Source organism: Chelonoidis abingdonii, chromosome 20 (genome assembly GCF_003597395.2).
Source record: "Chelonoidis abingdonii isolate Lonesome George chromosome 20, CheloAbing_2.0, whole genome shotgun sequence".
Taxonomy (NCBI): domain Eukaryota; kingdom Metazoa; phylum Chordata; order Testudines; family Testudinidae; genus Chelonoidis; species Chelonoidis abingdonii.
The window spans coordinates 15271488-15284074 of record NC_133788.1 but is presented as its reverse complement, the minus strand read 5'-3'; the positions used below and the strand labels follow the sequence as shown (position 1 = coordinate 15284074).

The 12587-nt window shown below is 45.4% G+C and overlaps 1 protein-coding gene across 2 annotated transcripts in view; it reads left to right on the top strand.

Moving 5' to 3' along the window:
- The first annotated feature begins 12207 nt into the window (after nucleotides 1-12207).
- Nucleotides 12208-12587, top strand: part of KSR1 (kinase suppressor of ras 1) — a 61728-nt gene continuing 61348 nt past the window's right edge. The window contains exon 1 of one of the 2 annotated variants that reach the window (XM_075059540.1): nucleotides 12208-12348. The gene's annotated coding sequence lies outside the window, so the exon portion shown is untranslated. The remainder of the gene's footprint in view (nucleotides 12349-12587) is intronic. The other variant, XM_032779420.2, reaches the window with a different exon arrangement.

Genomic DNA, 12587 nt, shown 5'->3' with positions numbered 1-12587 from the left:
GAGATTAGCAGCAGCTATGCAAAGGAGTCCACCTGAATGAGTCAGTCCAGGGGTTCTCAAACTTCACTGCACCGTGACCCCATTCTGACAACAAAAGTTACTACATGGCCCCAGGAGAGGGGAACCAAAGTATGAGCCCTGTGTGTGTGTGGGGCAAAGCCCCACTGCTCCAAGTGGGGAGGCCAAAGCCGAAGTCCAAGGGCTTCAGCCCCAACAGGTGGCCTGTAACCTGAGCCCTGAAGCCCTCTAGCTTTGGCCCCAGGTAGTGGGGCTCGGGCTTCGGCACTGGCCCTGGGCCCCAGCAAGTGTAAGCCAGCCCTGGTGACCTCATTAAAATGGGGTTGTGACTCACTTTGGGTTCCCAACCTACAGTCTGAGAAGTGCTGAGTCAATCACTTCGAGTAAGCGGCACTGGGGAGAGCAGAGTTCAAAAGCTGCAAGAGCTGTTAATCTGTGGGTGAGGGTGTGGAAGGTGCTACAAAGCTGAGACGCACATTTAGCTACCCTAATAAACAAGGGGAAGGCTCAGGATTATTCATGGGCTGTTGGTTTGATAAGATAGATCCACTCGCTCAGTGTCTCACAGCAGGTCGTTGACGTGGGTTTGATTCTCAGCTCTGCCTTTTGACTTCTGGCCCCTTGACTCCAATCTCTAGACATACAATTTCCAGGATAGGCTAGCTGGACCATTGGGATTCAGGTCGTTCCTAGAAACACGGCCTGCTTACTGGACGTCTTGACAGTGCCCCTCATTCTGAACGCCGCCTCCATCCAGGCCTTTTGCAGGCTGCTTCTTTTTCTTTTCTTTTTTTTTTTTTTTTTTGCGTGAATGGAATTGAAACCCAACAACACACTGACTGACTGTAAAGGGATCCTGGCCTTCCTTAATTATGGCATTGGCTGGAAGACTTTGAGATACTACTGAAGTGTGTATTTCGTTCCCACCCTACAAGCATCTCTACGGCATTTCCATGTCCTCCAGTACTGTCTTTAATAGATCTTTTTCTTTCTACACCCCTATGAGGTAGGGAAGTGCTGCTATTCCATTTCCGAACAAGGAATTAAACCTGGGTCTCCAAGTGCCAGGCTAACCAAGACCATCCTACCTCTGTTGGTCATTGCCACGCTGTTATCTCTGGTTTATAAATGTCATAAATTTTGCATTTTAAAAAGTGTCTTGGCATTGGCCGGAGTTTCCTCGCAGATCTGTTGACCCTCTCAGGTTTTTGGAGTGAATTAGGCCACTGCCTGTTTAGTATTCACCCCCAAAGCAGAGGGCCAGCACATGGCACCACTTATAAGGCATAGTTCTTGCACCCATCATCTGCACAGGGCTGAATGTCTCCCTTTGTGCATTCCCAGGTCTCTGCCTTCACATTCAGGGGCAAGCGGTTCCTGGATATATTCTAACTTCCTTTATACCTGATGTAACCTCAGTCTCACAAATGACCAATTATTCAAACTATTTCTCCTGGTTGCAGGGGGAGAGTCACATTGTGAAAGTGATGGTAATGAAGCACATGTCGCCCTCCTCTTTAGGTTCCAATGCCTTCAGTGCACTGGAAATAACTTTGCAGTAGTTCAAAGGAGAAGAAGAAAGTGATGCAGTGCAATATACTGCAACTTATTCACCCTACCTGCTGTAGGGTGACCAGATGTCCCGATTTTATAGGGACAGTCCCGATTTTTTGGGTCTTTTTCTTATATAGGTTCCTGTTACCCCCCATCCCGATTTTTCACATTTGCTGTCTGGTCACCCTAACCTGCTGTCGCTTCAAGAAGCTCAGTTTTATGACCCCGCCCCCAGCCCCCCGCGAACTCCTCAATCCCTTTAGTTTGTAACCTAGGGATTTGACTGGAAATGAAATATTGGTTCTCCCCTTCATGCAAAACTGGGTCCATCACAACTTTTCCCTTTTTTTTTTTTTTTTTTTTTTTAAACCCTTGAATGAGATACCCGGATGACTTTGAAATAACTGTTCTGCGTTCCTATTCGCAGATTCTCTGCGTGGCTGTAAAGGGAAACCTGTGCAATGCTTCCAAAAGACAAGCCTGGGAGCTTAAATTCATAACGTGCTAGATACTAAAAGTCATGGTCCTAATAAAGACATTAGATTTATGGTAACAATCTGTAACCCACTAAGCCGCCCCCCCTCCTTATAGCTACAGGGGTGTTAACGGGCATTTCACTTTGAATGGTCCCTTTGAATATATGCTAACTACTGAGAGATCTTGTATTTACCTGTGACATCGGAAGAAGTGGGGGTTTTTTTACCCAGGAAAGCTGATGCCCAAATAAATCTGTTAGTCTTTTAAGAGGCCACCTGATTCCTTGTTGTTTTCGTTGATACAGACTAACCTGGCTACCCCCTGATACTGTGACACTGAGTATCTTTGCCAGACCTGAAGAAGAGCTCTGTATCTTGAAAGCTTGTCTGTCTCTCCAAAAAAAGTGGTCTAATAAAAGAGATTACCTCACCATCTCTGTAAGATCCATATCAGTTTCTCACATGCTTTTAGTTTTTTTTGCAGTGTGTGTTGTAGCAATGTTTGTTCCAGGATATGAGAGACACAAAGTAGGTGAAGTAATATATTTTATTGGACCAACTTCTGGTGGTGGAAGGTACACACTTTTTTGTGCAACACAGAACTCTTCAGGTCTAAGGGAGGAAGCAGTATCTGCACTAAACAGAAGTTGGGACAGATTGTAAAGCAAAAGGGGTGACATGTTGGAGGTGGTCACTTGAAATGAAGTGGGCCATTGCGTGTTAGATTATTGTGTAAAGGGGCCGCCCAAAGTTGGTGCAGTGCAACATTACCTCACCTATCTTGTCTCTGTCGTGCTTTCTTAGTGTGACTTGAGGGAGTATTAAACTCAGCAGGTCAGGTTGTGACCTCTGACAGTAGTGTAAATCTAGAGTAATTTAGTGTGATCTGGCAGAGTCACTCTGAATATTCATTGCTGTAATTGGAGGCAAGGTTCTCCTCTCAGGTTTAGAAGGTAGGAATGTAGAACTTGCCATATGGGCTAATACCATTGGTTCAGCAGGTCTTGTATCCTGCTTCCAAGAGTGCCTATTATCTCTTGCTCCGGAAGACTCAACCTTCACCGGTTCTCTACCTTGCCTTTTGTGCTCTGTACCTGGTGGGAGGTGCATCATGGAATTCCTTCCCGGTCAGCTTCTGCCTGAAGCAAGCTATGTGACTGCCCTTATCTAAGCCATGCATAACTCCGAATATATTGGGTCATAAAATAATCCAGCCCTTTAAAACCCGTGGCCCCACAATGTCGCGGGGCCTCCTGGTCAACCTCCTCCTTGCCCTGGCTAAAATGGCCATCTACACAACCAGGGAGAGGAGGTTGGCCAATGGAGACTCCTGTGACTGTGGGGCTTATTTCCGATTCTCTGTCCGTTCACGCATCCGGGCAGAGTTCCTCTGGGTGGTGTCCACTGGCTCCCTTGATGCCTTCGAGAAGCAGTGGGCGCTGTCTGGGTTCTCTGCTTGGTGTCCCCGTCAGGCTCCCTTCTTATGACCCTTTGACCGCACTCCTGTCCCTGTTCTTTTATTAGTTGTCCCCTGAAATCAGTTGGGTTTTTGAGGTCCTGTAGATCCTCCCCTTAGGCTGGGGGTGATCTTTTAGCGTTGGGCGGGCTTCCACCCGCCCAGTTCCCATAAACCCAATAGGTATAATACTTGACTTGATGACTGGCTGGCTCATTGACTTGCACAAATAGGCAAAGACTGCAGGCTGCGTGAAGAAGTATTTGCACATGCCCATATTTATTTTTTTATCCCAAGTGAAGTCTTATGGAATTTAACAGCATCTTCTAGGGAAGGGAAACTTTGTTTTAAAGTGTTTGTTTGACTACTTGGCTGAGTGAAGTGAGGCCTTCCACTGAACTTGATGGCATGTCTCTGGTTTTGAATGCCACATCAATCAATTACAAAATGTCAGGGAATGTTCTAGGCATCAATAGCGCCGCCCCCCCCCCCCATCCCCTCAAAAATTGATTTTGGTGCAAACCAGGAGGAGGAAAAGGGGAGGGGGCAGGGCAAACCCATCAGCTTGAACCAGGTCTGTAATTATCTATAGATCAGAGAACTCTCTGACTTCAGGCATTGGTGCAGCAGCACCTGGATAAACCACTAGTATAGAGAGGGTAAACTTTTTTATAAGCCATGACTTTCCTCTGCTTGAAACCAGGATAAAGCCACTGGTACAAATAGGAGTTCCAGGATTTCAACCCATGCAGTAATCAAAAGCCCTAGACTCACAGCGAAAGCCTAATGGGAGGGAGTGTGGCCGAGTGAATAGGGCACTGGACTGGGACCCAGGAGAGCAGGATTCTATTCCCAGCTCTGCCACAGACATGCTGGGTGATCTTGCAGGTCATTGGCTTCTGGTTTCCCCATCTCTAAATTGATGGTAATGATGCGTCTCCTGTTAGCAGGGCATTTTGAGATGTATGGAGGAAAAGCACTATATGGGGGTGGGGGGAGAGAGAGAGCTAGGTAACTGTGGATTGATTGCACTCCATTTGGTTGGTATTAATAGAACGGTGAAGGCTCAATAACTTGCAGGAGTTAGAGACTGACTTAATATATTTTTTTTTTTTTGGTCTTCAAAGACTTTTGGAATAAGACGTCATGGTCCTAATATGAATAAAGCATATATGAGTCAACTTCTGTGGAAGAGACACTTGGTCTCATGTCTGAGAGCCTTTGGTTAGGGGCCATGACGCTGTGGTTCTTTTGTTACATTCTGTTTTAACTTCTCAGAGAATGAAACTTCTGATCAGTCACAGCCCCATGGTTTGAAGAATTCAGTGCCACAATTTGAAGACTGAATTCTTCCAAGCAGTATTTGCAAGCTCCAGGTTTGAAAGGCTCTTTTGAATATTGCATTGTGAGTGTCGGTAAATTTAATTTCACACATGCGGTCTCTGCGAGAGTCTGATGAGAGTCCTTGTATGTTCTTGGTTTGGTTTGTGTGTGTGTTGACGCTCCCAACTGTTAGTTTTGTTGTCATTGTTAGAGGGAAGCTTGTGTCTCTAGAGGTTGAACTAGTTTTGTATGTATATTAAATTTTTTTTTTTTAAAAAAAAGCAAACCTGGGAATTTCCCCTTAAACATACCGGGCCCAATTTTCCTTTATGCTAAGGCCTCTTTAAAACTCCTTTTATATTGTAACGTGGATGTCCGTTATGTTGGTACATGCTTTAAGGTCCCTGTATCCTGCCAGAGTAGTACAAAACGGTGCCTTGTCTTTTCCCTCTAAATGAGAATCTGGCACAATGGACATCAAGCAAACTGAATGGAAGAAGAGAGATGGCATCTAAGTGGAAGCAGTCATTCTGTGCTGCAGATTTATTAACCTCCTCACCCCCTTCCTCCATTTTGTTTATTTCCCACCCCCTTTTGCTGTTATGCTGTAAAGGATTAATTTGTTGGCACACAGGTAGTGAAAAGGTTATTACTGGTTTTATCTCTAATTTTGTGGTTGGAGATATGCACTGTACTTGTGGATTTTTATTTGCGTCACTGAACCCAAAAGTTTTTATTTTGTATTCTCAGAAATTGATTTTGTAACCGCTCAGCCATGAAAGCCAAACCATGCAGTTTAGTGAGAACTCTGAGTGGGAAAAAACAAAATGAGATTCATTCTGAGGGGAGAAAATGCAAATTTAATATTTATGGGAGGGGAAAATCATCTCCGAGCTGAATATCCCTGCAAAGGAGATGTTCCAGGCCAACCAGGCTCAGTAATTGATCCCTGTAACGTTGGAGTAATTCTCCTCACAATACCGCGGTGAGGTTGGTGATTTTGCTCGTAGCTTGCCCTAACCGTCTCATTGTGCATTCCTGCAGTGAAATGCACTAGCACCAGGTGGGACCCTGTGCTGTGGAAACTAGTATGCTGCGGGAACGAGATGCAAGCCCTGTCGGGTTAGGCACTGTACAGGTGCAGTCAGACTGCCCATACCCCAGAGAGCGCACACAGACTCAAGGGACAAGCCAGAAAAAGGGTGGGGAAACAGATGATGTAACTTGCCCAGAGTAGAATCCAGGTCTCTTGACTCCCAGTCCAGTACCCTATCTCTGACCTAGACCTTGCCGTGCTCACAAAAGGTACCTCCGTTACACTGATGTTGAAGAGGAGGGTTTTTAAAATTTACAGCCTGACTTTTGGAGAGGCTGAGTCCTGCTGACTTCAATAGGAATTGTGAGTGCCCCAAAACCCAAAGCTGTGTTCCCATTGATGTCTATGGGAGTTCTTTTGGACACTTTGATAGGAGCAGGCTCGCACCCTAAGCTTGTATGGATGGGTTTTCATAAAAGGAAGGATGAAATGTGTCCAGAGCAGAATGAATGCGTCGGCCCAAGATCACCTGATTAAAATCTACACACTAGCAAGAATAAGAACAAGGCTACATATTTTCACTATTATGGGAAAATACATCAGGCGTGCTTAATTCGTTATTTGGCACGTGTCCTGCAGTCTGTCTGAGGAGCTGGACTGTTGATTCTGCTCTCAGCTCTCACTCTTGGCCAGGCCAGTTTCAAACCTACTGGGCAAACAGAATTTCTTCCCTCTGCAGGTGCTCTGCTACCTGGAGGTATGCCAAAGAATGGAGAAGAGCTGAGTTGACCTGCGGGGAAGGACAAGATGAACCGCACCCTGGTGCTGACTTGCTATGAAGTTACCCTGCAGCGCTTTTCAGAAATGCAGTTGTCTGGCATTGGTCGATACTAGTGGGTGAAACAAGTGTATCCACAGCAAGCCCCTACAGCCAGTGTTTGTTAATTAGGAGTGGCCCTTGTGGAAATATGGCTTATATTATTCTAGCTGTTTTCCTGTGCTGTCTGAGAGGCATCTTACAATAAGACCATTTCCTTGAATCTGACTGGCCTGTTGTGTTATCTAGTAGTAGAAATGGGAGCTCTATTCTGGGTGCTGCCTCAGCCAGAGACCTATCCTATGTGACATTTAAAAATTGATTTTAAGGGGTAAAACTCCACTTGGGAGTGGAAACTCAACTGCAATCTAAATTCTGGAGGAATTGCTTTCAGTCCAGAATGATATCCCAGCTACTCCATGTACAGTAATAACATACAAAAATGCGAGGCTCAGGTGTGGTCTCTCCCTCTTGTGTGTGTGCATTATAAATCTTCAAAAGTACTTCTGAAGATTTATAAAGCAGAACAAATACAATCCAGTGACGAGACAGTCAAACAAACTGCAGCATATCGTGATGGCATGAGGAAAAAATATATTCCAACGAGTAACCTATTAAAAATTGAAACTGAGACACTAGTGGGCAAATATTTGTAAACTGAGTTTTTTCGACAGCTCTTTTCTGACCTCTCTGACTGTGACTCAGGGATAAATAGGAGAGCTCCCTTTATATAGGCTCTCTTGGTCTGAGGGGTGTGTGGGAGAGTGCATACAGTCATCCCTTAAGTTAATCAGCCTACTACACTGGTTCACCACTTCGTGACTGTCTCCTCTCTGCTTTGAGCCAAGGCTGAAGTCAGGAACAGAGCCATGTGCACGAGTGACCCGAAGAACTTTCCGTTTAGCGCTGTAAGTGGTAGCTGACCTGGCTCCCTTCCCTTGATTTAGCATGGCCGTTCTTTGGCATTAATTTTCTAATTTCTAACTACTAATTTTCTAAGTCTTTAGACTTCAGAAGTCTCCTGTGGTTTGACAAACTGCTAGCTCTCTCTGACAGCTGCATGTGGGCAGCTTGTGGCTGGAAGACTGACTGGTAAGGAAGGGCTTTCACGGTCCAGTGAAACAGCATTCGTGAATCTGTACTGTTTTGGTGTATTGCAGTTCCAGGGATTGCTTTCCATGCAAAGGAGTCACACAACCACTTTAAAACAGAATGATCTGGCTTTCTGGGTGGGGATGGGCGTTTGAGGGGCAAGGAATAAGAGGAAAAATGCCCAGTGCTGAAGAAGGATCTAAACCACAGGGGCTGCAACAGATTTCCTCTGCTGTCACCATGCTTGCCTATGAGCTGAAATGTCTGATGTTGCTTCTGTGCACACCTGAATAGAGAACTGGCATCAGTGGATCTATGCAGTCATGGATCTTGTAACCACCTCTTTCACGCTGTGTGCTATCCTAGCTCACCCTAGTTCAGACGCCCTCTGCAAAGCACTCTGAATACGGAGCCTCCTCCCCCCGTAAGGCCAGTCTACCAGTGGCACTGCTGTAAATGGTGCAGAGGACAGGCCGTTGTAGGAAGGGAATGCACCAACGTGCTGCCCACCTGCCCCAAGCAAAGCTTTGTTGGCCTGACTATTGGAACGTTACACTGGACAATGTTCAGATGTTCCTAGAAAGAGACCTAGAAAATATAATACCATTTAAAAAAAAAAAACAACAAAACCCCGCCCCCAAGATCTTTTAGCTGAGTCCTGTTTATCTCTGTTTCGGTCCAAAGCAGTGAAAGCCCACCATGCCTGAACTAAACAGAATTCATCTCCCTTTTAAAAACCACGAGGTGGGGGAATTCTGGCCCTACTGATGTCAATGATAAAACTTTCATTGACTTCAGTACGGCCAAGGTTTCATCCCATAATCGGATCAGTTGATGCCTGGTCATGTCTGGCTTGCGCTTCTTGCCAGGAGCATGCCCATTTAAACATTTTGAGGGTGCTTTCCTGCTGAGTAGTGGGTGTCTCTGTCCCAGAAATACAAATGACCCAGCAGTTATGTATCAGGACCATTGTTTAGACGTGTTAGAGTAGAGAGTACAACTGAGAGCGGGGGCTCCATTGTGCAGCCGCTGTACAAATGCACAGTAAGACAGGCCTTTGCCAACCAGAAGCTTACAATCAAATGACCTGATCCTGGGAAGAGACCTACACAGGCAGACCCCTGTGGCCACATGGCGCCCCGCTGACTTAACATGGCATCATGCGTACATGGGTCCACTCCATGTTGTTCATTTTTGCAGGATCAGGGCAAGACAAAGGATGGGAGAGAGTCATTATCATCTCTGCCTTACAGAATGGGGGTTGAGGCAGATAGCAGGATTACAAAAGTGGGTCTAGTGCTCCAAAGTCTCGTTCAGAGGTCATGACCTTCCTTGCAAAGGTTCCTAGTACTCCGTTAGCTCCAGTTGGAGTGGGTGGTCGTCGGCCCTTCTGAAAATCAGGCCCCACGTGCCTGACGTCATCTTGCAAAATTGTGGTTGTTTGTTTGGTTTTATTTTTTAGAATACTGCAGCTCCCATTTGCACAGCATGCTGTCCGGGGAGTAGCGTATCTGACACGGCTATCTGTGGGCTCACCGCATGCTAGCATCTGGATCTCTCACTCTCAGTTGCATCAAACTGCGACCAGAAATTTAAAACAAACAAACAAAAAAAAACCCTTGAAAATTTCACAGGACTGCTAGTTTCTGACCTGAGAAGTGTGTGTGTGGGCAGTGAAACCCCGCATTTACACCAGATAGCTGTGCATAGTCAGATTACTGGTAAAATAAACCAGCAGCTAGTTTACAGGAAAGCATAATCCAGGAATGCAGGTCTGCCGTGCGTTGCCAATGGCTGCTTACTATTGTAATACAACTTTATTCTTCAGATGGCTCTGTTGCTAGAATGCTGCCAGCTTAGATGAAATCTTTCATGTATTGTTTCAGATGATCCTTGTGCTAGGAGCGGTACATATACAATTTAAAAAAAAATCCTTGTCTTAAAGACTTTATGGTCTAAATAGATGAGACAAGCACAAAGTGGGGGATGGACACAAAGCAGTTTGCATAAAGTCACTCAGAAGCTGGCCTGGGTTTAGAATGCAGCATTCTAGCCACTGGACTGTGCGATCTGTGTCTCATCTAATGATTGCAGCCCATGTTATTATTCTGCCTGCTGATGATTTTCCTATCTGCTGATACTTGTCTCACATTGACTCGAGTGCGCCCACCTTCTAGTGAGCCACTCCCAGGTTATTCGCTCATATGACTGAACGGTTCAGTTTGGAAGCTACTGCCATGCAGGTCCAGATAAAGATCCCAGTATTGAGTGACTGCCACCTTCGCTTTGCTGTTGAGACCTATTGCTGAAATATCAAGCTGAGAGGTTTTTTTTTATGGCCGGGGATCGCAGCCCCATCCTGAGCATGGCTTACTGGGCTCTTCCTAGCCCGGTGTCGCATGCTTTGGGCATGTACATTTGCAGAAATCAACAGTTGTTGTCTTTTTAGAGAACAGTTCCCAAAACACAGGCTTTCCAAACACCTGCCGGAGGGGCAGTAATGGGCAATATAGTCACAAATGCAGTACAACAAGTCGCATTCCAGTAGCGAGGGGCTTTCTAGTGTGCTGCCGCCCAGTGTGTGCACAGTAACCGCACATTATGCGTTCTACTAAACCAATCCGGGGCTTTGCGCCCAGAGGTCTTGGGGATGGAGCCCTCTCTACTTTATCAGCTGTTGATGTTCCACTTCCCCCATTCCTCTGAGAGGCAGCGTTGGCTAGTAGTGGATAGTGCACTGTACAGGGAGTCTGGAGACCTGGGTTCTATTCCAAGCTCTGCCACTGGCCTGTTGCATGACATGGGATAAGTCACTGTACTTCACTGTGCTTTAGTTTCCCCATCTGGAAAATGGGGATAATGATACTGAGCTTCTTTGTAAACCGTTTTGAGTTTGGTTGATGGAAAGTGCTATATAAGAGCAAGGTATTACTGCTTACCTGCCTGCCTTTAGATCATGGGTGCCCCAGACTTCTGCCTTGAATGTGTGGAAAGTTCCTTATGCATAACAGGCGCTACTGTAAATACTAGTAAGTCACCTGTGTCACCAAAGAGACCCCAAAGTAGCATTAGGACGTCCGTGCCTTCTTCAAGACAGTCAGCAGGAGGCAATATCATTCTAAACCAGTGGACAGGTCAGAGGTACACACCAGTCTTTCTGCCAAGATTAAGCATAATGTCTGTTTGCCCTTAAGTGTTTGACACACCCTCTCTCTGGGGATGGATTAGATCAGTGGTTTTCAGCCTTTTTTTCATTTGCGGACCCCTAAAAGAACTTCAAATGGAAGGGCAGACCCCTTTGGAAATCTTAGACCTAGGCCACCTGGGGGGGGTCTGTGGGACCACAGTTGAAAACCACTGGATTAGATGATCTAATAAATCTTTCTCATCTGTAACTATGATTTTTATGCATGCATTACATCATGCAGGCATGTACTCAGAAAATACTCCCAGTGGAAACTTAAGAGACATTAAAGAGGACAAGAAATGCATATTTGTTTTTCCTTTTAATTATAAATCTGATCTTCCTCTGAATGCTAAAATTCTTGTGCTTTACTGTAGACATGTTTTGGTTAATAAAACTCAGACTAAATTGTTTTGAGGTGTTTTTGTTTAGAAGTCTTTGAAGCTTATGTCTGCCCTCTAGGGATGTGTGACATAGAAACAATGAAAAATCTCTTTTGAGGTTTATTTTATGTTAAGAAAAACATAAGGCACAAATAATAATCTTTCTGTGTGTTCTCTCAACTCTTGTAGCAAAATTGAGATTGTCAGGCACTGGAAGCGTTTGGTGTTTTGAGTCCAACTTAATTTTTATTCTTTAAATAATTATTTGCCTTGAAGCAGAGGCCAGAGATCCCAACCAGAACATGTCCCTGTTATTCTGGGTGCTGTACTGAGTTCTAGGAAGAAGCTTGCTGCTCTGCAGAGCTCACAGTCTAAATGTGGACCAGATGCTGTAAGTGGGTGTAACCACCACATGGAAGGAATGGATGAGGGTAACCACAACAGGAACACGCAGTCCTGGAGAAGTGTAGACAAGCTGTGTGCACAGTTTTCAGACAGAAGGCAACAATCGCTCCCTATTATGTATGTGGTATATTTTGGGTGAAGTTAACCACTGTACACAACTGTCTTTTCGTGATGGTTTAAAGAAAGTTCGTACAGGAATGGAAACCTCCTGCCCCCGCCCCACCTCCTGTCTAGTCAAACCACCGGGGGAATCAATTTGTTGCCGTGCTGTTTAGTGTAAGGGAATAGCACTGTTGACTCCCAGAAGTGCCTGCTTAGTTGGTGATGGCGGCTTATTTATTTGCAATCCAATAATACCTACGAGCCCCTGTCAGACCGGGACCTATTGCACTAGAACAAAAAAAATCAGTCCCTGCCCCAAAGAGCTTTCAACTGTAACCATTAGCTTTCTGGATCCCAACAGGTGAAACTGGTCCGGTACATCAACAGACAGCGGCAGTGTAAGCTGAGCGTGCCCCTGAATGACAGGACAGCGGAGCTCAACAGCTACCCAAGATTCAACGACTGGTTAGACCTCGTCAATGTAAAGAAAGAAGTTGTACAGGTAAGGGACAGATCCACCAGTACAGAGCATACCTGCCTCTTCAGTGCTGGATTTCCTGACTGCCTGCTGGTAGAATTCAGATTCCAGAAGTTATTTAAAGCAAGGGGCTTTTTGCAAATGATTTGCATGCACCTTTATAAAATGATTTGGCTCAAACAATGCTACTACTTTGGGTTGGAGCTGCATAAGTCAGCTTTGAAGTGTGCTTGATTTGAAACACACACACACACACACACACA